The sequence below is a fragment of the Triplophysa dalaica genome, chromosome 2 (genome assembly GCF_015846415.1).
Source record: "Triplophysa dalaica isolate WHDGS20190420 chromosome 2, ASM1584641v1, whole genome shotgun sequence".
NCBI classification, from domain to species: domain Eukaryota; kingdom Metazoa; phylum Chordata; class Actinopteri; order Cypriniformes; family Nemacheilidae; genus Triplophysa; species Triplophysa dalaica.
Window position 1 is genome coordinate 25,336,612 of NC_079543.1, and position 27,987 is coordinate 25,364,598.

At 36.6% G+C, this 27,987-nt stretch overlaps 1 protein-coding gene across 1 annotated transcript in view; it reads right to left on the minus strand.

Annotated features, from left to right (window-relative positions):
• Nucleotides 1-10,345, minus strand: part of cacna1hb (calcium channel, voltage-dependent, T type, alpha 1H subunit b) — a 73,229-nt gene extending 62,884 nt beyond the window's left edge. Inside the window, exon 1 of the mRNA XM_056770087.1 lies at nt 10,191-10,345. The gene's annotated coding sequence lies outside the window, so the exon portion shown is untranslated. The remainder of the gene's footprint in view (nt 1-10,190) is intronic.
• Nucleotides 10,346-27,987: the final 17,642 nt, after the last annotated feature.

Consider the following 27,987-nt stretch of genomic DNA (forward strand, 5'->3'; position numbering starts at 1 on the left):
GTTTAACACACATTAATCTATTACAGTAGCACTAGTGATAACAATTACAGGCCAATCCACCATAATGTAGTTTATTTGTTTAGGTTAAATGGACAGATCGACAAAAAAATAATTCTTTAATCATTTAATCATCCTCATGAAATATCAAACCTGTATGACTTTCTATCTTCTGAAGAAACACTGATGAAGATATTTCAAAAAATGTTGATAACCGAACATTGGCTCTACCCATTGACTTGCATTGGTTTTGTGTTCACACAATATAATTGAATGGGTATCCCCTTTGTTTGGTTACCAACATTCTTATGAAAATCATCTTTTGTGTTCTGCGGAAAAATTAAAGTCATACAGGTTTGAAGGCTCTAGTAGTTGCATGCGTGACTAATTTTTCAAGTAAACAACCTCAACTTCCTTTTAAACTACAAATTGTACTAACATCTGTAGGGATTCACCTTGAGCCGGTTGAAAGTCGATTATAATATGGGACGATTCAAGTCGGTTGAGACGTTATAAAAATCGCAGTACAAGTTTTGAACAGCAGGGGCCGCTGTTTTTCTCCAAACTTGGTAAACGTGGATAGGCTGATATTTCTTAAGAAAAGTAAAAGTTGGAAAAGCACAGACAAAGTCTTATACATAATGTAAAGAACATTCTGTAAAAATATAACCTTGATATCTTTCATTTTGACGGAGTATAAAGACACGTCAAAGTAGGGTTGTAGTATAATTCGCGATTCTCATTCAAATCGTGATTGAATCGATGTGGCTATTGCGATTGTGAAATCGTAAAGGCTGAGATTATATTTTATGCGCAGCTTGTTCGTAAAGTACGGCTCTGTGATATGTGGGAAATACTGCTCCATCTGAAAGCACTGCACGTTTGATTTGCTTAAAACGTAGATTTAAAAAAGCAACACTTGTCAAACATCATCATTATAAATAAACTTTATTATCATGAAAATACCTGAGGAGGATTGAAAAACAGTGATAGAAAGAATGCAGATTGGAAGGGAGCATTTTCTATTTATACGTGTGGTCCTTCTTCTATGGAGCATTGTAGTTTCTGTGCGAGAGCGCTCTCTGGCTTTCGGATGAAGCTGAATTTAACAGTATTTCACTGACAAACTCCGCATAAAACATCGCAGCCAACCACCAAATTGCGTGCAATTTCTTTTCGATTAATCGTGCAGCCCTACATCAAAGATTGAAATCACAGTAAAAAACATGACTGAAATCAAACGTTGATTTTATCTCATAATGACAGTCAGAGACTTAAGCCAGGCAGGGTCAGAAATACTGCAATACCTATATACACCTCTAGTTGTTTCAGCAGAGATGAACATATTTAAAACCCGAAACAAATTACACACTTCACCTTTAAGTCTCCTGAGCTTGGACCGAGCAACCTCTGAGCAATGAAATGTTCCTCTGGGCACAGACGCACACTTATAGGACATTCCCCGACTCGTAATTTTTACATCATCAGCAGTTGCCGTCATTTCCTTTTGACACTGAACTCTGGGACACGCTGTAACCCCACAGTATGACTAATGATGCTGCTTGTTAGCATATGGAGCGTGTGACCGCAGGTGAACGGGTGTTAGCTGGACAGGGAGAAAGTAAAAGTGTTTGTATTTAATAAGACAAAGTGCCTCTTTTCATAAAGAGGAGAATGACTGATGAATGACTGAAACCGCAGCGTTCATTTAAACTTGGAAACCCTCGCAAGGACATCGCTATGGAAACTCTCTCTTCCTCTCTCTCCTCTCCTGAACATACATCATTCTCATCTTTCAATTCAAACTTCGCTTTCATCAGTAAAATTAAATTTTCCCAACTTTGGCCAGAAAGCCAGCGTCTTTTCTCTGCATGCAATCTATCCGCCCATTCATGTGAAGGCTATTAAGCTTTTAGCAGGAACTTGGCACTTTGCATATAGATGCAGCACCCCCTCAACATACCTCACACTGACTTTACTCTCTTAAAAGAAACACATTAACGCAAATCACATTTTCATTGATCTTTTGAAATATGAGCTAGATGTACTACACAAGCTAAACTTTCTTAGGTAAATCTATGAGTAGTACTTGTAGGAATTCGTACATATAGTCCAAGCTAGACATCTGCCCGGTTAACCGAAAATATATCACGTGATTTAAGCACAACTTGTGTGTGAAGTATGGTAAAATGCAGCTGCATCTGAAAGCCAAAGGGCGCTCTCGTGCAGAAACTCCAAATATGCACTGCAGAAGAAGACCATAACACACGTAATTCCAGGAAATGCCTAAGGACATCACTGTTTTGTAATCCTCCTCAGGTATTTTCATGATAATAAAGTATCTTTATAATGATGTTTGACGGGTGTTGTTTTTTTAAATGCACGTTATAAGCGACTCAAAGTCACAATGCTTTTAGATCAATACAATAATCAATACCTTGCATTATCGCGGCCAGCTAGATTTCAGCAGGATTTAGTGGTAACCGCGATTAATCATGCACATGTCTAGAACATATGCTTTGTTCATAAATTAATAGTTTGGACACTGATACAATATCACCAATGTGGACATGTTTCTTTTTTCCAATGCGAAAAGGTTAGTCAAATAAAACAGTTTTTGCATGCTTCAAAGGTACATAACTGCCAAAGCACACTGAAAAAAGGTTGAAGGTCCAATATTTGAAATTTAGTGGCATCTAGCTGCGAGTTTGCAAATTGCAACCAACGGCTCACTCCACCCCTCACCCATGCTTATCAAATCACTACGGTGGCTGACACAGACAAAGATGTTGCCACGTTTTCGCTTCTTTGCCGATTGAGCTAACGTATATGAAACATGCTTCGTAGAGCAGTTTGTCCGTTTGGGGCTACTGTAGAAACAACATATCGAATTCCATGCAAGGGGAGCCGTGCTGTGTGTCGATAGAAATAGCTCATTCTAAGGTTCTAAAAAACATGACGCTTCCTTATGCAAGTCTTTTATACACCTCTAAATACATAGTTATGTATATTATATATATTTCTGTCAAAAGATCATCCAAAAAAATTTGACATTTGACCCTTAAATGCTTTCTCTTTGTATAAAAGCATCTAAATGTAATGTGAATGAAAAATGTTCATGTAAAACCAAATCACACCTTAAAAGTTAAACAAAACTGAAACTGAACCGTACAAGCTTCTTGAAATAAAACAAAATCCTGCTGCTAATCAAAAAGGTTTCACTTCCTAACGCCATCAAGCAAGTTTTATGCAATGCGTTGCCATGTTGTCGGCTTAGTAAAGAAAACTCTAATTGAGGGTTCCTGCGGATGAGGTCTGACATGTCGCTGTTTTAATGAGCTGTGAATGTGAGCAAATGATCCGATGACTAAAAAGCAGAGACGGGGGTCATTACAGCCGACAGACACCCTCTGCTCCGAGTGTACACTGCAAACCTCGGCTCAATGGGACATGCGATTTTCATGTTTAAATGCACACTGTGCTTTGCAAGACACCCTTTAAAGCCAATTTATTTTTTCTTGTTTAACTTAATTGCAAAACCTGAATCAAAAATTCTCTTTGAGACTTATTTCGTGGATCAAAATATAAAAAAAATGCATTTTGATGCTGCATGGGTTTACGGCGAAAAATATTGAATTCAGAACGAAAACATGTGTTTAGAAAACAGCTCAATGATCACACACTGTTAGGTTGTGATTTTAGCGTTTCCTTTCAAGATGATTGGCTTCGGGTTGTTTAGTTTAACAGGATAATACTTGTGCGGTTTGCAATTTGGTGCCAGAGATTCTCATTTGGACTGATTAGATTGAATGTTCCCTTTTTTAAACCACTCCAATTTGGCTTTGTGTTGGGAATCCTGCCGAAAGACGAACCTTCCTTAAAAATACAGTTTTTTAGTGGAGCAGGGATCAGATTCTTTTGCAACTTTTCTCTGTATTTTGCAGCATCAATTCTTGTTCTATTTGAACAAGATGCACCGGTCGTTGCTGATGAAAGGCAGCCCCACAGCACGAGGCCATTGTAGGCAGGAATGGTGTGTTTGAGGTGTGGGGTGGAGATTTGTGCCACACATATTGCTTTATTCTTGGTCTCATCTGACCATAAAAGCTTTTCCAGCATCACAACTGGGTCACTATGCCTTTACAAAACGTCAGACATGTAGTCGTGGGGTCCTAATTTACACATCTGCTTTACTATATCTCTTGTTTGTTTATGGCTAGTTTGTTTTATCACAGCTGCTCTGCTTTAGAATAAGAACCAACATAATGACTGTGTAGCAGGATGTTTTTTAACAATAACAATTCACAAGAGGAGGGCAATTTATTGAGATTGTCTTTTATGTATCTTTTACAACAGACTGAATTTCTAAGGAAAAAAATAAGTGTACTTATTATCATATTGATTTTCAAAACAAACACAAAACAGTGTATTTTTAAAAAGTATATATTTTTTTAATTTTTGGACTTTTAGCATTTGACAAGCTAGCCTGACGTTGCCATTCTTTTAAACTATAACAATTATGTGAAACAGTCATGTGCAATTAATCGTAATTGATTTTCATCTTGAATTTGGGCTTCCAACAATTATGAAAACAAAATAATTTAGGTAAATCAATTATTGTGCCGGATTCCGTTTTGCATGGATTGTCTCATTTTTTTTTATTATTGATTTGAATGTATTTTTTATTAAGTTAAAGCTACATCTAGTATTAAATAGAAAAAATATTTATTTATAAATAATTTATCTATTTAATATTTATTTATTGACAGTCAGTAATTGTGTTAAATAATTGTGATCTCAACATTGTGCAATATAATCGTGATTATAATTTATATCATAATCAAGAAGCCCTACTTGAAATGTTTAAAATGTTAAAGCTTGACACAACATCATGAGGATCTTATACTGTAGTGATACATTTTTTATTTAATATTGAACAATTACATTTACTCATTTGGCAGACACTTTTATCCACAATCAACAGTGCAGTATATTTTATCAGTAAAATATGCATATTCTCTGGAAATCGAACTCACAACCTTTGTTTTACTTCCTGTTCCTACTACATCCATCACAGTTAATTTGATTTTGTAGACAAAATTATAAAAAACGACTTAGTTCTTTGTGAAAGAAAGTGATAAGACATTTTTACGCTTTTCCCCATTGACATTTTAAACTTTAGTTGCAGTTTTGACTTAAAAGGAAACACAAAAATAATGAGGGTCAAATCCCTGACCCAAAAGACAATTAATGGTAGTCAACGTCACTTTACTTCACATTATTATGGATGAGCACACAGCAATAATCTCAGTCACATTCAACGTATACACAGACTCCAAAAAAAAGAAACCACAAAAAAGCGAAACTTGAGAAATTATGATAAATTGTCAGCTAATAGCAATTTACGTGAATGACAAATGAGAGCGCAGAGCTCCAAACAGACAGAGGAGAAGCAGCAGTGGTCTAATGTGGTCAGACAAAGCAAAGCAGAGGAGTGTAGAGTTATTGATCCGTGACAGGTCAAAAGAAACTGGAGAATGATCGATAGGTACAAGAGCGAGTGGGGAAAAGAAGAAGAGACTGAAAAGTGGGGGATGGAAATAAAGGGATGAACACGTTTGCGCCTGACTGATTAAATACAGTCTTAAGTAACTGCCCTAATAATCAAGACTGTGATTGTCTAAGAAGTTATAGATTTAATCTTATAAATGGATTAAACTTTGGTTTGTGCTACAGAACATATTGTGCAGAGGTGTGCTTTTAGTTTAGTAAAAGAGAAACATATAATATATATAAAAAAAACATCTTAGCTCTGGCAACCATCGATCACGCTGTAGTATGATAGCATCGTGACAGCACGGTTTGCATGAGAAAGTCTCTCTCAATTTTTTTTTTACTGCTTTTTCTGATATTTAAAACTGCATATGGGTAATTTCGTGCTAATGCCAACCTTAAGATAAAGATATCTAGTTTTGACCAATGGTTTTAAGACGGTTTCAAAGTGACAACATTAACAAATGTTACTGCATGCGTGCGTTCAGGGTCTCTGTTAACTTCCGGTACACACAAACAATGTAGTGCCTGCAGATTATTTCTGATAACAATCTAAAGAAACTGAGAAGAACAGTTACTTGGCTAAACTTGTCTCTCCAATATTTTGAATTTAGACTGCAATATGAAGCTCAACCGCTAGATGCCAATGTACCATACGGTTTCTTTAGATGCGTCAAGAACCCATTCGACAACTTGTTTTTTAATAAAAGAAACAAACAAAACAAAATTCTACAAACCGTTTATTTTATACAATTATTAAACCATTAAATAATAATACAAATTAATATCATCATAAATTAAATAAAATATAAATAGTTATATTATTAGACACAAGTCGAACACAAATCAAAGTTAACTGCTGGTCAGGTACCTGCACGTCCGACGAAAAAGTCTATACTTGGTGGTTTAAATACCCATGTGAAGTCTCTTTTTGTGTTTTTAGAGCATAATTTTCCATAGTCAGGTAAGTGTATTGATTCCCACATCCATAACAGTCTGTATTCCTCATTAAAGGGCAATAACTATTTATAAAAATAACTATTTTGTGGTCTTTGAACAGACTTTACTTTGTTGGGTATTATTGCTTCGGATTTGTACATTTAAATTCACAGAAATTGTGAATAGATATTTTTCTGATGTCACTCAATCATCAGGAGTTCAGTCAAATATAAACAAATGTTTCAATATATTGTTAATGGTGATGGTGGTCTAGTGGGTTAAACCACTGAACTGGTAAATCAAAGGTTGCTGGTTCGATCCCAGCAGCCACCACCAGTGTGTCCTTGAGCAAGACACTTTACTCCGTGTTGCTCCAGGGGGATTGTCCCTGTAATTAGTGCACTGTAAGTCGCTTTGGATAAAAGCGTCTGCCAAATGACTAAATGTAAATGTAAATGTTATTAATATATGCTCCGAGAATATATTTTAAGCTTGGACTGAAAATGGCACATCCATAACGCTGGAATCACCCACTTACACTTACGGTCATTTTTGTAAAGAGCACTTTAAAGCCCAGGATATCAGAAAGACTCTTTTTAAGTAACCGCCTAGCAACCGTGCAAAACATCCTAGCAACCACACAGAGCCTAGTGGAAATTTCTGCATGAACAAGCATCGATCTCTTTCTTATTTTTTTTTTTAGAAAACATAAAAACCTAGTCCTACATTCATCTGCATTATTAACAGACTTTTATATGAAAACAACGTTTTGTTTCATACACTGTGATATAAATAACCTCTCCACCTTTTGCTCAATTTTTATAAGCTTCTATCTTTCAGGGGTAATGTTTCTGGTATCAATTAAAATCCATACAAGGCGAACACACATGCAATCACACATTACATGCGAACTCATAAACGCACACACAGGCGCATGCAATTATGGCATCAATTTACTCTAATTTGCCGTAAACCCAATATTTCAGGGCTAATGGTGAATTAGCTGAAGTCTGTAATTATCAGACATTATTCCATTAAACTTCAGCATTTCCAATTTGACTAACACATAGTCTCTTAGATTAAAACCTCTCCATAAACCATTAAGTCTGTGATGGTGACGATTCGGGATGAACTCAAGAAAAAAAACAAGATAAATAGAATGACACATACAGGGACACCTAGAGAGAGAGAGAGAGAGAGAGAGAGAGAGACCCATGCTGGCAGTGTGTTGCAGTTCTTTAGAGGTGATTGATGAGATGCAAGATGATAGAGGCTGAATGCAGGAAAATGAAGCTTAACTTACTCTCACCATCAACATACTGTCAGTCAAGTACAATCTAAGGGCAATTCGTAGCTTTGCCAGGTGGCTAATTCATATGAATTCATACAGTTCCCTTGAGTTTTGATACAATTTGTCTTCACGCCAATGATAGGTTAAGGCTTTAAAGGTCCAGTGTGTCATATTTGTATAGACAAAAATGCAATAAAATAAACAACATAACTGTCTTCACTTAAGACCTTACATAATGAAACGTTATGTTCTTTTTACCTTAGAATGAGCCATTTCTACCACCTGACAAACTGCTTGTTTCATAAATATGTTAGCTCCTTGTCAAAGAAGCGATAACGTGACAACATTTTTGCCCAGTAAGAGCCACCACAGTGCTTTGAACTTGAGGCCGGAGGGGTGGATTGAGCAGTTGGTTGCAATTTGCAACCACAATGCTAGACGCCGCTAAATGTCTACACTGCTCTTTTCATAATCGCTTTTTATAATGATTGTATGATTCAAACTGCACAAAATCATACGAATTAGTGACCTTGTTAAATACAAACTCCTGCCAGATTAGGTTGGTAAGTGAGCATCAAAGAGGATGAGTAAACGATAAAATAATTTTCATTTTTGGATGAACGATCCCTTTAAGTAGGCTATTCAATATTTACTTTCATTGTGCCATATTTTGACGCAAGACGCAATGTCAGATTCATTTACTGTACAATACTTTTATAACTTAAAAGAACTATCATACCAACGTTGAAAAGAAAACGTTACAAAATGAACATCATCTTGGCCTGATTTTCGGCCACATTACAATCCCTTCCCCTGAATTGCTTAGTCAGCCAATCAAACGTGGCAGAGACATAAGGGGATACAGTGGGGTCTTAGCTCATTTGTTGCCTGGCAACCAGGTGCTTTCCTAGGAAGGGTTGATCCCAAAGAGGATCCACAGATAGTGCTGTAATATACCGCAAACCCCATGCTTCCTCTTGACTAACTTATGTCCACCCACCCGCACAAGAACACAGATCAAGAGATACGCTGGTTTTACCTCACAGGAATCCATCAGGCACTTTTACCATCGGCCGGCCTGAGGCATCACCGATAAAGATGGGCCCTTAGGGGCCACACGCTTGTTACATGAGTCAGTGATTAGAAGATGGTCACTCGGGATCTCTGAAGCTTTTAGTACTAAAACACTGTCTTAACCTTTTTTGGGGTGTATATGTGCGCCGCCGGCACATCTTCGTTCAAGACTTCCTCTAAATTCCAGATTAAAAATTAGCAAAAAATCTAGCTATGCATTATGCTTAAATATTCACCTTTAACACACTGGCTTCCTATAAAAACAAAGATGTAAATTTTAAGCAGTCCAAGTCTGGTAAAAGTGCAAATCACACACCTGAGTAACACAACCGTGCTTTTGTCTGACTTATTAACAAGACTTTTATGTAATTTAAAGTGAAGGCGTCAGTGCGCAGCTAATGTCGCCCAGGGCTTCATAGTCGCCCTCGCTGTCGGCGCTCTCGCTGGGTCAGTGTATGTGCGAGCGGAAAAGTATGGCAAGGTGGTACTGACACACTACTCAAACAGGGCATACCCATGGTGATGTTACCGTAGCAACCAGCCCCTTCCTGCTGACAAAACAAGTTAAACCGTGTGTGCGTCGCGAGGTGCACAAGTACATCACGATTGTTCTGAGATGTTGTCTTTATGTATTCAGCAATTTATATCCCAGAAATGTACACACGCTGCAGAGACTGTCAGATTGAAGGTCCACAAATATACACACACACAAACACACACACACATACATAACCTCCATCTCAAGCCCACCACACATCTGGGTGTGTTCAGGTTGGACTGATGTTTGCTGACAAGCCCATTACATCACCTCCACAACACAACACAACACAAATTGGTCTTCAACAGACACAATATGAAAGCTGCTGAAATAAACAATAAAAATGATAATGGTTTCCTTACAAAAATACCATTGCAAAATTGCTTTATGTGAGGTGTTTATGGCCGTGTTCCACAGAGACCATTATAGTTAAGATCTATTAAAGATTAACTCATTAAAACATTAACCACTATTATTACCAATAAATCCATTAGAAGTTCTGATATTTTTTTCTCCAGAAGGCATATTGTGTTAGAACAATAATCCTGGACATGATCCAGATATTACATATTCAAGTGGACATTTTTTGCAAAGCCAGCAGGCGCTTTCAACGAGCATGCGCAGTATCCCGCTAACTATGCGGATAACGTGACATGACATGACAAACGAAAAACACAGGTGACATAAAAACACTGCTTTCAGCTTAAATAGTTATTTATAATACTTATAGATTAAAATAGGCCATTAATACTTGCAACACATAATACAATATTAACAATAATACGCGTCCTATCCTACCAGAACTCTTCGTTGTTTCTCTTAACGGTTGCTTGTTTCTGAGCAGTGTTTAAGTTGATTTCACCAAAGATTTTTGATCGATGAATCTCTATCAAAGTTTTGTTAACATTTTAGAACGAGTCCTTCAACGCCATTTTACAGTTTGTACGAAACTGGCTGAGGCACCATCTAGCGTTTGAATGAAAAAAGCGGGAACGCGTCATTATTATCCACACGTGACCGCTGACTGCTGTAATTGACCAATCAGTATCAAAGAATGCGTCTTGATCACCTGCCGACCTCCAGCTCCCTTCGTCGTGTCAATCATAGATATGTATCTATGGTGTCAATCGTGTACTTAATATTTAATAGGCGGTGCGTTTCCAACGGGATATACTTCGGGAAGGACACGTACAAAACATCAGTCCAGATAAAGAGAATATGACGTTGTTTTTATTGCTCATTTCGTCAAGTGAATTTCAAACGGTCACGTTCGGAATTTAGGTTTCACAGGGAGCAACAGTAGTCAATCAATATAACCGGAAACTAGTGAGTCGTACGATTTCAAATCGGAAGTACTTCACGGGGCCAGGTAAAAGTAGTCCATAGAACGCAGGGAAGGTCACAGATCACGGTCCACTTTTCTGTCATGTGACTGCCTTTGCGAGCGTCGCATTGTTTGTTGTGCTGCCTACAAATATACCGAACTAAATGTATATTCTGCTCAATTATATGTTTTTATGTGCATGTTGAATTCTTAAGAAGTAAATTTGTTGTGAAAAAATCTACTAAGACCATAATTTTATAACGTTTAATTCGTATTTAAAATATGTAATTAAATAAAATAAATCCAAAGGAATGTGCACTTTGGTTTACTATATTTTATATACTGTTTAACATTTATAATATTTACAGATAAGGCAATGTATGCAAAAGTTAGAAAATGTATTTTATTTAACAGCTTTCCTGTAGCTCAGTGGTAAGAGCATTGCGTTAACAAGGTTGTGGGTTCGATCCCAGGGGATTGCAATTACCTATGTATAAATGTATAGGACAAATCAATGCAAGTCGCTTTGGATAAAAGTGTTTGCCAAATGCGTAAATGTAAATGTTAACAACGACAATGCAATATACTTCATCATTACCCTATTCTTTATCATCATTGAAATAGTTTTCTTTTATTTATGTACTACTATCAGTAACAATTGAACTCAACACCAAAACAACCCTATTTCACATTCTTTTTATTAATTCAATTTATCTTAGATTTTTTTTATTTCTTTTTAATCCCCCCTCTCTTTCTCTCCCGGTGATCGTTGTATGAACCCTTTGCTTAAATCAGTGACTCCAGTTGTCTTGGAAACCAATGCCGTTACCCTGACAGCGATGACAGGCACCTGTAACCCCGGAGATTCATTAGTGACAGTAGCCATGGCGATTACCAATCAGTGAAGTTTTGGCACTGCGGTCATTAATAGTTTCTGAGGCGATTGTGTTGTATAAGCACGTACACTTGAGAGATGAACGCCGTCATATCTCCCTTGAAAATAATGTCATCGTCTGACATCCCCTGACTTTCTTGATGTCTCTATATCCACACTCACGCGTGAACACACAGGTATTGACGAGCTCTAGCTTGTTTGTCCCATTAAAGTCCATTCTGTCTTCCTGTGGGAATGTCCTTTCAATCACGGAGTAGAATAAACATATGCACAAAGGAATGCCGTGTTCTTAATTACCACATATAACCCCAACATATGGGAAAAACAATTAAAACCTGTCAAATCTCATTCACACTCTGCTATTGCGACACAGCCACATGTGCATACCTGTATGTGTGTGTTTAAACCAAAAATCTTATAGTAAATGTTTGATTTAATTGTTTAAAAGTGTGTCCTCTAACACATATTAAGGGCTAAGAAACACACAAACTGTGGAAGATGTCGGACTGTGATTGTTTGACCATCCATCAGTGTTTGGACGAGTGATCTTCAATCATTACAGCATGCATCACTATAACTATTGTTCATACTTAACATTGAAATGAGATTTTCCAAAACCACTAATCTTCATCATTAAAATTCAGCACGCAACGCTTCGGCACATTTGAGCAGAGATGTGCTGTTACTTTACCAAGAATGTGAACTTTTCAACTACTAGATAATAAAAAGAGGTGAAAAGGACACCATGTTACAACTCAGTGACGAGTTTTGCATGAGAAAGCAGTCAAGCATAACTCATATTTACATCAAAAATGTAAATGCAGTCGCAACTTGTTTTACATGCATACTGTAGGTGCAATGGCAGAAGAAACCTATCCATACACAACCACGCTCATCCACTATACTGTTCATTTTTAAAATGTTTGCTTGTAAGTATCAGAAGAGAAAAAACTATAATCAATTCCATGCAAATGTCAACCTTGAGATAAAAAATCAAGTTTTTAACAAAGGTTTTCATAATACTGACCAGATGTCAATAGCTGGTGGTTTAAACAGTAGCTCCTTACTGCAGAATGTGAGATAGGGGGCATGGTTGGATCCAGATCCAGTCTCATTGCATTTTGATTGGTTGACACTGGATCCAGTCTCCTCCAAGTGTGTCTTCATTGATCGATTGGTGGACAGGTCATATCCAGTGTTGTTACTCTACCATTTCCTCAATAAGTCGTAACTTCAGTTATTCATTTGACATAAAAACAAACTTTCTAAAGACAAACTGTATTATTAACGTGTTTTTAATAACATATTTTATTAGATTTAGGATACAACCACGCACCCTAGATGTCGTGTTCTGCAGTGAGGACCGTCTTTCTTTAAATACCCATGTCTCTCTTAAAGTTTTTAAAGCATTTTTTGTGGTTTTAAAGCATGGTTTCCATAATCTGCTAAGTGAATTGCCACATCCATAACGGTTGATATTCCTCAAAAGCGGGCACATGAAAATTAAAATAAAATATTTATGTTCCATAAAGAGACATCCCTTCTCCATTTGTTGGGTATTATTACTTCTGGTTTTTGCTTTTTTATTCACAGAATTCCTACAAAGTATAAATTCTCTCAAAATGTGCGTCCTTTTTTGTCACATACATTTTTCTCTCTTTTAAAACAGAAAACTTGTGCATGTCTGGATATTTTTCTAATGGATGATTCAATGTTGGTATAAATAATTTTTTTTGTGAATCTATATTGCAAGTTTTGACTCCATATGTCATATCCATAATGTTGGAATTGGCCAGACATCTTTCGTTTTAATGTCTATACAACGTGATACACTGTAAACCCCAATGTTTTCATTAATAAAAACATTAAGTTATCATAACTTAACATTATTTAAAATACCACGTTTTGGCATCAAAACTTAAACAAATGTTTTTAATCAACTTATTTGGCAACAAAAGCCCAAGGCCCTTCTGACATTATTATATAGTATTTGTCCAAAAACAGAATACTTCAAAACAGATGTGACATAACATCAAATGTTTACTTTTACAATATTAAAATGTCAATGCCCAAATATTTATTATATATTACCAGTACATTGAAAAGTAAGAAATACTTATACTGTATGTATACAGGTATGGTTAGCATCAATTTTGTTTTAGACTCTTCTGTTTTAGTCACTGTTTCATAAAAGCGCACAAAAATAATTATATAAGCCTTTATAAACACTGTGCCATTTTATAACAATAGTTGTATTCTTCATTTTATTTCTAAAAATACAATTGTTCATTGTTCATGATCCCTTCCACGTTAATTTGAATATACTTTATAATTCTAAAGGGATATCACAAGCACAAATCCCTCTGATAAATGTCACAACCAGCTGCTAGGTCATTATTTATCAGTGAGGAATATTTTCCTTTATTTTCCATCGACTATGACAAGCAGTTTATACGAGTGCTGTCCGTCGCTTCGGTGCAACACTTTTAGTGCATCTAGTGCCACATATAGAATAATATGTTTTAATTAAAATGAAAATTGCAACAGGATCACTTTAGTATGCCTCAATGATGGGTGTGAAGCGCTATATTCGGAGGTTGATGAACGCAAAGGAAAAGACGATATCGCGAATATCATTGCAGGCGTAGCGGGAGAGAGGGCACTGGTCAGCCCTCGGAGGCCCCCTCAAAAGTGGGGCCCCATGCAATCGTCTGCCCCATTCCTACACCTCTGCTTGTTTAAAATGTATTGTTTGCTTAGCAACAATGCAAAATTGTGAAAAGCACCATAGAAACAAATTTGAAATGAATTGAAAGAGTTTGAGTCGCATACTCAACCTCACCGAGTATGAGAGGAGACATCAATACTCACTCAACCTCTCTGACGGCGAAGGCCGGTGATTATATAACAGCCGAGCTGCTTTGTGTTCGCTGTTACAAGTCTGAGGTTTCATGCAAAAGGAACAGCGTGACATGACATTTAAATGTTATTTCCAAATATCAATTTTAACTCTCATAAAAAGGCTCTCGTGACTGAATTTACGAAAGAATTCCCTCATCTTTTGGTGAAAGGCTGCATTACCTCGCAAGGCCTCTTAAGACCTTTAAAAAGTGATACAGGATAATTGTGATGATTATTTCATTGCATCGGGGAGAGCGCAGGTGAAGAATACGGACAAACGGCGCAGCGCCCAGCAATTATTCATCAGTGCCGGGCTGGCTCACAGCCACAGCGAACATCACCAGACGTGAGGGACGACGGTGAATAAGTGAGAGGGAAACAAAAGCACTTCTCCACCAGAGAGAAGATAGAGAGAGAGAGACTACAGGCAGCACAGAGGGTCTTGACATGTGAAGGATCTGACACTTCATTTGGTAGGCTACTTTATCCATTAATTGCCCTTGATTAAAGGTGAAGAGCGTAATGCTTTGTGTCACCAGACGGAACAGTAAATATATAATAACTGTTGTCAAACAGGTTCTCTGAAAGAGTGAACAAATAGTCCCACCCCATACTCACGTGATTGGTTGAGCCGTTGGTGTTGCGTTGATCGCCCAAACAAATACAGCCATGTTTAAAAAGCACCACAAAGGTGATCTGAAATCGACAATTGAACTGTTGTGTAAAGCTGTATTGTCTCCATTAAACTATGAACTTAAACTAAAGACATCATGATTAAAGCTACAGTTTGTAAAAACCACAGCTAGAGGGCGCACAAAACAACAACAATGGACTAGCTTGATGACGCTATGAAGGAGCGTGGAATGATAGGATCTGTTTTCTTCAACTCCACCGCTGATGGCCATCAATCAGACGGAAATGAGAAATCATTTTAGCGGATGAGGCAAAGTAATCAAATTTTATTAATGTTGCGTATAATTGTGCTCCATAAGTAAGTGCCTGCTCGAAGAAAGCAAGTGGCTTGCTAGATGCAGGACACTACTTCTGCATTTGTCCATGACACTGTTGTCATGCAGTTACTACGTCAGTAAAGGCGAAAACAAAGGGTAACACAGTCATGACGCCATTGACAGGCGACTGCACACCCCCGTGACACTGTTTAGAATGGCGATTTTCTCACGATTTACAAGTAGTTGGAAACATTTGAGATATAGTAAGTACTCAGCTAAAGAAAATATTTGGATATTTTACTGCAAAATTGTTACAAACCGTACCTTTAACTGACATGTACTGTAAATTGTTTTGATACCTTGTAGTGGCACTCTTTCACCATCTCTGTTTGCAACATAAAATTGCAGGTTATTTTATGTACGTAAACAATAACTCAATTCACAAATCGATATGAATTGTGTGCATTAAAAAAAACTACTTCTACCTTTATCCCTTAGAAAATAATTTTGTTGTAAAACATAAAATACTCAGACTGGTTCTATAATTGTAAGTAATCATTTTGACAACCTTTTACCTTGAATGTTTTTTATTTATTTAAATATACTCTAAGAAAACGTATTATATACAAACATACAATAATAATTTATGTTTTAAATTTTATTTTTTTTATGACATTTTACGTAGTAGTTTACACTGCTGTATTACTTTATATTTTGTCTTTATTATTTAAATAAATATCTTTTTAGTATAATAGTATTTTCTGTAAATGACATTACTTTATCGCATGTAAAATTTGAAGGTTCTATTGACCGAAATGCAATATATTATGTCTTCAGAGGTATTTAAAGACCTTACATGAGCGTTATATATTTATTACCTTAGAATTAGCTGTTCTATCTACATACACCACAGGTCCCCTTACATCAAATATGCCATGTTGTTTCTAATCAACAGTAGCCATAAATAGACAAACTACTCTACTGAGCACATTTCGTATATACGTTATGTCCTTCGACAAGAAAGCGTGTTGAGATCCCACTGCTGTGACAGCCACCGTAGTGCTTTCGAAAGGGAGGACTGAACCGTTGGTTGCATTTCGCAACCTCACCGCTAGATCCCTCTAAATTTCATACACTGGACCCACGAAAACATATCCACTGTATATGAAAACATACTTCTGTTATCTGTTACACTTTTTCTTTCATAACACTCATCATGCCGTTTCTCATAGAACATAAGCTGCCAAGTCCTAGGCGACACATATCCAGAGTGTTTGTCACTGTGAATTAGATCTGAAATGAAAGGACACATGGGAAGGATATGGGCTGCACACCAGCGCGAGGCACCAGCTGCGGGGTCGTGTGCTCTGGTGAAGGCAGAAGAACACCACGGGTGCCAGGGATGGATATGGGAGCTGCTCGTTCTCCTTTACTTCTGCCACGCTGCCAGTGGACTCCCATGTCACTTCAGCACTTCCAGACAGGCCGGCGGGTAAGTCCTCGGCCTCCTCGAGGCACGTGCCACTCACCCGAGCAGGTGCGGTGAGACTGACTTCAACCAGGTCCGGCCACAGGGCTGGTTCTGTCTCCTCATCGGTGGTCATGACGACAGAACGGTGGGTGGCAACGCAACCCTGCTGATGGGAACGTCACTCACATATCGACACTCCATCGCAAGAGACATTTATCTCATACACATTGGGCTGATTTACTGGGAATTCCCAAACATTACGTCATCAACCAATGGCTTTACAAGACTTGCTTTTTTCCAAGAAACACAATGAAGGTTCTCAGCTTATACTATGAAATTGTGGTCTGATCCTCACATAAAGCTGTTGTGTCATATAACATTTTGGACTTGAAATCATTTAATTTAGATTTTAACACATGAGCTTTATAGGATAGCATATAAAACAATTTTTACAGTGCGTTTTATGATGCTTTTTGTTAAATGACTGTATAAATCACCATCTAGTGTCCTTGTGTGGACAAGAAACCTTTTGTGTTCCACAGATAAAAGAAAGTTTGAAACGACATGAAGATAAGTAAATGATCACGTGCTTCATTTTGTGTTAACTAACCTCGAAGCCATGTTAGCCAAAAGTCATTGTGTAAAAACCCAGCACATTAAAAATGTCACTCACTGTCTCCACATATTGCAAGTTCGTTGAATCATAGGTGAGCCAGGGGAACATCAATCATGTTCTGAGCTCATTACCATTATGTCCATCAATAGAGTGAAACCAAAGCGCATTTTCTCCGCAGGAGAACCCCTTCTTCACGGTATATATCTATTTTTTAAGTAAAAGGCCAACTTCTTCATTCACATCATTAAATGGTAAATGTTTCTAAAAACAAGAGAATACACGAGGAAATGGATGACTAGTGTTTGACCTTCTTAAAGTGTTTTCAGGAGTGTGAGCTGTGGTAGAAACTGATCACGATTTTTACGTAAGTGATCAACACACCTTTTCTGTTTTTTAGCACGTGATCAGTTTATCTCTTGTCAAGTTGTGTATTCTTGTTTGTTATTAATATTAATATTTATAAATTAAAAAACAACTGACATTTACACTGGAACAATTTGTGCGTAAAAACGGATTGATTTGATTTTAGTCAAATAAAGATGCATCACACTTTTGTCATACCAAAAATTATTTGTCTTGCTCTCGTAAATGTTTCGTTTTCTAACCATCATAAAATAAAAACAAGAACTGCTGAGAATCCAAATTGCAATTACATGAATTTGCAGCATGTATAGCAGTATCTGCTTTGTGCCATTTGGAGATTTTTATTTACTTCTTATAAACCTTTCTTGAATTAAATGTCTAACTACTAATAGCCAACTTGCAATGTGATTTTTAAGCATAAAAAGCATCAATCTCAGAGTCCAAAGCAAATCTAGAGAATCTAGAGTAGTTTTTCTTCTTACCGTGTTGGAAATGACAGCGCGTTCTGGCTCATGGTCTCAAGTGCGGCTTCCAGTGCCACATACAATTATTCCACATTTCCCCCTTTTACGTCCATTCTTTAAGCATAGACAACGAAATGCGCAAAACTCCGTCACAGGCGATGAGGATAAGGAAACTCCTGTTATGATGTAATTATACTCCAAACACTTCAAAGGCGCGGGTGCCAGTTCGGTGCGTCTTTGTGAAATCGGGTCCGAGGCGCATCAGAAGATTGAAGTTTCTACTGGACGGCTGACGCGCTCTGTGTCGCGGTGAACTCCGGTGCGCTTTCTCTCTCTCTCTCTCTCTCTCTCTCTCTCTCTCTCTCGCTCTCTCTTTTACACACACTGCATAGAGCAGACGTGCGTCGCCCAAAGCAGCGCAATTTCTTTCTTTCCGGAAGAAAGTGAGATGCAGAGGACAGGGATTCCCCTAGGAACAGATCCAGATTCAGGCAAAACATTCCCAGCTTCTTTTGCGCCAGTCCCCCGATGATATAAATTTGCCTTAAAGACCAGGTTTTAATAACAGACAACCCCGTGTTTGTTTTGCTTTAGGGCCACAATTTCGAGAAGATCTAATGTAGACTGTATGAGACTGTGTGCCTTTATTTAATCCTTCAGGTGATTCTCTGGTCTGGTGAAATGAGCTTCCAGCCTTGCCACAACCACCGTATAAATAACTTAAGACACACGTTTTAGTCAGACTAATCCTTAACTTTCCACTTTGTTTTGAACAAACTACTTTTTTAATTCGTTTTATGCTATTCATCTCTCCATGGGTCTCAATATGCTTGTCTCGTTAGTGCTTATTATATAGGTTTCGAAATGTTAAATGCTCCCTCATTTGGGAATCTCTTTGGATAAAACGCATCTCTTTATTGAAAAAAATCTCAGATTTGGTTCTTCTTCATCAACACTTGCTCTGCCGGTCTTAATGAACTCATCCCTACTGGTTTCAGTGGCCTCTCACCTTTGACCTTTGATACACATTTATATCAATAAGAACTCTGTTGTATTTTTGTTTGTATAAAAGTAATTATCATGACTTAAGATCCAATTCTGGTGAGCTCATTTTGTTAAACATAAAAGTATATATTTTGAATCCTCTATCCCATATTACTTTGGCGGATGTCTGACCCTTTAAGTTTTCCTCAAGTTTGACCTCTTTGACATGTTTAACTTGGATTTTAAAATTTCAGTATTATTTGTGATCTAGATCAAAGTTTTAATATCTGGATGTCATAACAGAGCTCTATAGAGTTTTCACATATAGCCATTGTATTCAAATCCACACACTCTACACAATTACACCTCTAATAAAAAGGAAATATTATATTTTCCTTTAAGCGTTGTGCACCAACAATTCCAGACATCTGGTTATTGTGCTCTTTATTGGACATTTTTTCAATAAGCTGCCTTTGGCTGTTACTGTAAAATGAGAGGTCTCATTGTGAAATTAAATATAACTTCCAGAAGATTACTTATGTATGTGGGTTGGGAAAGGGACACTTTTAGTCAATAATTTGCATAATGGATGTTTACTACGTGTTCTATGCTATATCTGTATTAGTTTATTGACCCCGTGTTAGGTTTCCATAACTACCATTATAATGACATCACTACAAAATTCCTCCCGTGGTTCCTTGAAACTGATAATGTGTGATTCACAAGAAAAGCACAATAGCATTTCGGGTTGTTTTAAAGGAATAGTTCACTTTCAAAATACCTTTACATGATCATTTACTCAACCCCATGTCATCCAAGATCTTTATTCAATCGAAAAGAAATTAAGGTTTTTGATGAAAACATTTCAGGATTTTCTCCATATAGTGGATTTCAATGGACTCCAAATCTTTGAAGGTCAAAATGACAGTTTCAGTGCAGCTTCAAAGGGCTTTAAATGATACCATACGATGAATAAAGGTCGTATCTAGTGAAACAATCGGTCATTAAAAAAAAAGTATATGCTTTATAAACACAAATGCTCGCCTTGCTCTGTTCTGCGATGCGCGTTCATGACTTCTATTAAGTCCGGTGTGTGTTTTTTGCTCGCTTTGGGTGAATTGAAGCTGTCGACAGGATGATATAGATTGTAGATCTAAACAGGTCACCGGCCTATTGCATTCCACTGTGACTGCGGTGCTTTGAAACTGCAACATGGGCAATAAATTCTCACACACATACACACAGTTTCAGTCTCTCTCACATATTGACTCATCATTGACCTAAAAAGTTTCTTTAAATAAACCTCTGTTTTGTGTAATTAGTATAACTAAGCAAAAACTTATGTGCGTTTCTACATTCCAACCGCTTGAATTTGTCTCAATTAATTGCAATTAGTTATCCAACATGTTTCCTTAAAGCTTAAAAGATCACACTTTTAATGTAGTTGCACATACAGAAAACACTTCGTAGTCGTGGCAACTGTGTGATGGACTGAGCACAGAAAAAAAATCAATGCGATCACCCACAGCAGAGTAAATGAAGTGAAACAGCGTAACAGGTGACGTCACATGTTTGAAGCACTGCAGTCTCGTCCTTACTCAAGTCATGAGCGCCGAGCCAAAAAAAGGTCAAGCAAGGTAAATTAACAGGCAATGATGCAGGGACAAGCATTGAAACGTATAGGGAAAAATACCACAGGTAACATAATAAAATTAAACAAAGTTACCCCTTTTCATCAATTGGATACAAAACAGTTCTTATAACCTATACAAATATGTTTTTCTTTCTCCACAAAGTATATTACAATAATACTGTTTTTATTTAATAAGAGTTAATAATTTAAGAGTCGCTTTTTTCAACCCTGTTACTGACATTTCGGTAGCATTACTTTCTAAGAAATTAAGAAATTTAGTAAGAAAAATATTTTTTGTAAGAAAAATACAAAAGATTAAAAAAAATGTAAGATACATTTTACAACAAAGTACCATATTACAGTAATGCTTTTTTATTTATTTTATATACGATTAGATTTTTTTTCAACCCTGTTACCAACATTTCAGTAGCCTTGATTTTTGAAAATCAACTTATTGAACATTATATTAAAATATACATTACAATTTAATCCTAAAGATTTAAATAAAACACAAAACACATTTGTTGTTCTATTACAACAAAGTACCATATTACAGTAAAGCTTTTTACATTTATTTTGTATGTTTTTTATTTTGTCAACCTTGTTACCATCATTTCAATAGCCTTGCTTTCTAAGATAAACACAATAAACGCTGTTAAACGTTAACATTACAATTTAATCCCAAAAGTTTGAATAAGAAAAAAAACCATTTTTACTTTTTCAACAAAGAACCACATAACAAAATAGTGATGCTGCTTTTTATCTATTTTATCTAAGATTGAATTTTTTCAACCCAGTTCCCAACATTTCAGTAGCATTCCTTTCTAAAAGTAAAACATAAAAACAGTACAATTAAAATCAATATCATATTAAATAAAATTAAAAATAAGTGTGTGCCAAAATATGTAACGGGTTAACTTCATGCAGCTTTGGCCTGAGCTGGTTTGGGACCAAATGTCAGTTTGTATCAATAAACAAAAATGTTCTATAAATAAAAGTAAATCAATTTGTTTGTTTTATTGCAATTAATGGTTGAGCTATACAAACATAGTCACCGATCATTAAAAATCGAACAGATATTTTATGGTACTGTTGCATAATGCACCGCACCTCACATATTGTTAAACAACTGCATGTAAAATATAGTTCTGTACAGTATTCAGTTAGTAAGCTATCCCTTTCTATTCTATTCTTATCGTACTAGATATCTACAAGACCTGACACATGACATGTGACCTTTATTCTTGAGTACGTGCGTGTCATTTAAACAACACAGTATCACATCATGTTGAAAACATTATTCACAAAGGCTTCAAACAATAAAGATAAAATGAATTTGCTGTCAGTATGCAGAAATAGTTCAAACCCAGTCACAAACATGGGCAGACAGAGAAAAGATAATCAGATGCAAAACGTGCTCTGCTTGTAACTTTATTTATGCCTTTAAGAACATAAGCACTTGTATTCAAAGCCTCATCTGCCAAAAGGACATTAACTGCAGGTGAAGTTGCTTAGCAACCTTTGGCCTTGATGAGAGGAAATTGTATTGCCACTAAATGATCACAGAAACACACACGTAAACGTACATGCACGCTGAGCTATGAGCGAACCAAACAGCGAGTGGTATTCCTTAGATGAACTGAACGTTTGTTTACCTTCGTTTTATCAGTATAAGATTAATGGAAAGGGAGAGAGTGGGTGCCCGTAGGTAAAATAACCCATAAAGTGTTTTACGGCCAACACACGGCGTACTCACAATGGCGAATCAGCATTTTCTATTGTGTTAATACAGACCGCAAAGGGAAGATGGGAGCGAGATATATATTACACACACGCAGAAACCTTCCCTAGTGTATGTACACACGGCACTACTTTTACATCATTAATCGCACATGTTTCCCTTTATGAGCTATTAAGACGTCTTAAGGTGTTGGTTCAGGTAGCAGACGATAAATAAACACAGAAACGCACACAAACACAGAGTGACAGGTCAATTACTGTCAAATCTGCTGAACCAGCAAATATTTTTTCATTTATCCATCTGTCCATCTGGTTATATATAGGACCAATGGGAATTATTTCATCATTCCAGCATAATATGTGATGTTGGAACACACAAGCAAACTATGGATCATAAATGTTTCCGGTGACTTGATGGGATAGTTCACCCAAAAACCTCAAAATTTAGTCATCCTTTACTTACCCTCGTGTCGTTTTCATTTATGAAACACAAAAAAAGATATTTTGAGAAATGTTTGGGCGGTTTTGTGTCATACAATGGGGGCGGATGTTGTTTGGTGAACATTCTTCAAAATATGTTTTTGTGTTCCACAGAAGAAAGAAAGTCATACAGGTTTGAAATGACAAGAGGGTTGACGGACAGCTAATAACTCATTATTGTAAGGAATCACAGATTTTAATTGCTCAATCACAAAAAATTTACAGACTGCACTTTTAAGGTGAGGAAGTGTTTTATTTGGGACAATATTTTACGGCTGGAATTTCTGAAAATGTACTGTGAGAACAGCATTGTATTCATTTATTGGCAATACTTCAAACCCATACAAAATATTTCTCCGTAGACTAGGATGTTAGATAACAGATACAAAAATTGACAAACTTTCTGTGGTCTTTATAAGACAGATTTCTGATGCCTTGGGCTTGGTCAGTGCTGCCACCTTGAGGTCAACAATGTAAACACATAATGGCATTTTAAACTATTTTTAAAATACAGCTGTTACTCTTGCTTATTTTTTAAGGGTTGCTTGTTAGTTTTTTCCCATAGCTCTGGGTGGAATTTTCTAACTCCAAACCCCACAGGGCCCAATAGCTGTATCCTAGAATCAGAAATAGTATCTATACACACTAGAATTAGACTTGAAGATGGGCAATTTGGGCAGTGTATGAAGACCCTGTATGGTCACATGGAGACTCCAACCATATCATGATAATACAACAGATAAAAAGAAAACTGTGGATAAGCATACTTTACCTTGTAATTGTGAAATCTAGTTCTAATACAGCGTATATGTGAAAGAATGTATATTTACACATAACTTTTATTAGATGATACAGACAGATTGGTCAAAAAGGAGAATTCGGGTGTCAAACGGCACTTTTTGTCGTTTCTGGTAAGCACAAGCAACAACATTTGTTCATTTAATCTGATAACATCCTAACTGTATGCATTTAGGCTGTTGTTAACACTTGTCAATTAAATAAATATGTATTCGTTTCAGTCTTTGATTCAAATATTTGACATACTGATCTTTTAAGCGTTTTACACTTTATTTCTTACATGATCTCATGCAGTCCGATGGCCTCATTGATGAAGACGAGAGGAATGAGCCCCAGGATTGCTAACAGCCATGTTGCCATGGGAATGTCTGAGATATGGAAGGTGTGGTGGACGTCGGCGTCATGCCACAGGAAATGAGACGCCATTGCAAAAGAAACATTCCAGACAGGCCTGTGACAGGAAGAGAACATTTACACCCAGATACGGTCTGGTCCTCAGATAAAGATCCCACTGTGAAATGAATAGAAATACTTGAATACATTATAAAAATAACTTGTGCATGTTATACAGATCAACAGTGGTATGTACAGTACATAACTGTGTGTAGTATAAAAGACTACAAATCCAAAGCTCCTCACGCGATGGCAGATGACTGCACGCCAACACAGAGGACTCTGTTTCCACACGGGGGCAGAAGGATGGACATGACACACAGACATGACAATCAGTCGGTTGATTAATTTAAAGTACTTATTTATTAATTTTGCTTTAATGTTTACATTTGATATAAAGTGAGAAACTTTTATGCATTTAAAGTGAATCTTCTAAAATTCATGCTCTTCGAACAATACGGTTTTTAGTTTCATTCAATGTGTTTCCATCATTAAAGTTGGACATGGATTACTTCTTTTATCCTTAAAAGAAATGAGACTTAAGTGTAGGACGTGTCACTTTCCGGCATTGAGCAAAACAAAGAATGCTATGACTTTCTGAGCGAGAAAGAGACCGTCAGAATGCCGGCAGTACCAGTCCGGAGAGCACACTGTTGAATCCCTGTAGAGGAAAAACACAGTCACACACACAGTCAAGACCAACATTAATAAAAAACAAAATAATAACAAATATTTAGAATTTCATTATAAATGTGAACAATTCTGAATAATTGCACTGGTTCCACAGTGAAAATAAAGTCATATGAGTTTGGGGAATGATGACATCACACACTTGAGCAGTGCTGCTGGGTAACACAGATCTTCATCGTGATGGTTTAGAACACCAAAACATGTGAGGTAGGTGCACACTGTCAGGCCAAACTTCACCAGGAAACACCAAACTAAGAACCGCAACGTCCGCGGAGCAATACAGGAAAATCAGCCACTACAGTGAATCTACATGTATGAGGTGTCCAAAACCCCTTTGAAACAAACAGAAAAGCTGACCAGGCTGTGAGACCAGCAAATAGTTTTGAAAGACGCACTAACATATCTAGACGATACATCACATGCACTTTTTTTGGGCTGCTCACATCCCTTTACCTTTTTTGGTAGGAATCGAAGATTTTTTCCAGTAGGAACTTTCATGATGGAACTGGCAGATGGTTTTCCAAGAGACACACTGGAGAGAGAAATGAGAAGGTCAAGGGATGGTACACTTTACTATAATTGACACAAACACATTTTTCCTTCACATTTAGAACCAGATAAAAACAAACACGTGTGCGACTTTTGCCTTACATTATATTTTATAACGTATTGTGTACATTTATGAGTGTGATTGTAAATGTTGAGTCTGAATGCACATTGAATGGGTTACTGTTGGTATATTTGTTCACACCTCAGTAAGGGGAAATAAAAACAGGACAGGAAGAGGACATCGTTGGTGCCAAGTGGAGGAGGAAGTTGACACGCACATGCCAAAATCTGTGGAAATAAAACACACACACAATTGCTGGCTCAACTACGGCTGTCAGAGACACAAGTTTTAGATGTAAATCATGAGACTGACAGAAATAGCAAAGTCAAAACAATGTGTCACAGAGCATAGAAGTGTAAAGTTTGAGCACTTAGTTTGAGAAATATAATACTTATTTTTGTACTGTAAATATGCACACTCTGTATGTAGCTTTGTGTGCATTGATTTTATATATTTAGACAACATAAATTATTATAATTATTAAAATATCCATTAAAAAATTAAGTAATTTATTTTTGAAAAGAGTGAAATAATTGTATGTATATATAACATGTTAGATGTTAGAGAGAGATAGGGACAGTGCATTGTGTTTTTCTGCTTTGTAACTAATACCACACAGAACAATAAAATGTAAATATTTGAAGTAATTGTTTCTAAACAGTTACTAATAAAAGTTATGTATAGATTTAAAGCAGAATGTCCTATGGTTGAACAAATGCCCTGTACAATGTTATAAACACTTATACAATTCTATTGTTATTTATTGCAGATTTTTCACATACAATGTAAAAAAAGAATTTTACACTATATTTGATAAAAACTTGGTAACACTTTCCTTGAAGCATGTTTATATAATGCATTATAAAGAGTTATTAAGGGTGTAATGCATTATATGTAGTTGTAAAGAAGTATGACCAATTTAAAATGTGTAGTGTAACAATGAATTAATAAGTGTTATAATGTATTAACTGAAATAACAATTATTAATAAGACATTAAAATGCATTAAAAAGTGCATTGCAATTCTTTAAAACTACTTTTGTAATGCATTACACATACACGCTTCAAGGAAAGTGTCACCATAATTTTTAACTGAAATATGTAAAAAAACATCACATTACAAAAAAACACAGCCAATTTACAGGAAGAAAAGGTAATTGAGTAAAAAACAAAAAACACTTCCTGATGCCCGCTGTGTCCTGCCTAGAAAACATATAAAACACATCAATCACTAACTTTATTGACCAATGCACATCCATGTGTTAGACTGACATGTTTAAAGGACGTTATTATTGTCCTGTTGTTTGAGCTGTGCTGCACAGGCCAGCCTACAGATGATGCTAGAGAGCTAAAACACAGTCATGGAGCTGGACTCGTTCCCAGTCCCAGCAGAGAGATCAGAAGTAGACCAACAAAAGGTGGGAACATGAGGATATAATGCAATGCTGTCAATTAAAAAAAAATATGCACGTAATGCTTTCACTCAGACTTACACATAACAATGACAAATGATCCCACTAACAAAGAGCTAAATATGGCATGACACTCCAGCCGGCATGTTTGTGCAACAATGAGCTGCATGGATTAGGTGGTGTTTCTGTCTGCTCAAAGCGATTTAGATCCTGGCAGGTGGTGTGGAAATGAGAAGTGGTGAATCACCTGATGTCACTTTGTATTGTTGCTGATGTTCTGACGGCTCCCGAAACAACACACCACCACACCGTACTCCGGCATGATACACAACCTCTCACATGCAGTTACACACATATGACAAAACAATTTTGGCATTGATAGTGTTATAAATTCTGATGTTTATGCAGAATAATAAGTATGTCTCACTTTGTGATGTGCGGTCTGTGAATAAAGGAACCAGCAGTGGAACGTTATCAATGTTCTCCAGGTGTGGCCTCACGTTTTCGATGCCTTATGGAAATTTGGCCTGCAAATGTAGCATGAAGAAACTGTTCACATTAAAGTGAAAGCTTCATTCAAAAAAAAATACTTGGATCATTTACTCACACTCATGTCATTACAAACTTGAATGCCTTAAATTCGTCTGTGGAACGTAAAAGAAGATATTTGAAGAACGTTGGTCACCAAACAACTTTGACACATTGCCTTCCATTGTATGCACAGAAAAGATACTTTTTTCAAAATATCTTTTTCACAGAAGAAAGAGGGTAAACAAATGATGACAGAATTTAAATGTTTTAGGTTAACTATCCCTTTAAGGTTTTTCTGTTGTTACCACAAAGCTGTAGAACGATTTATGAAACAAAGGTAA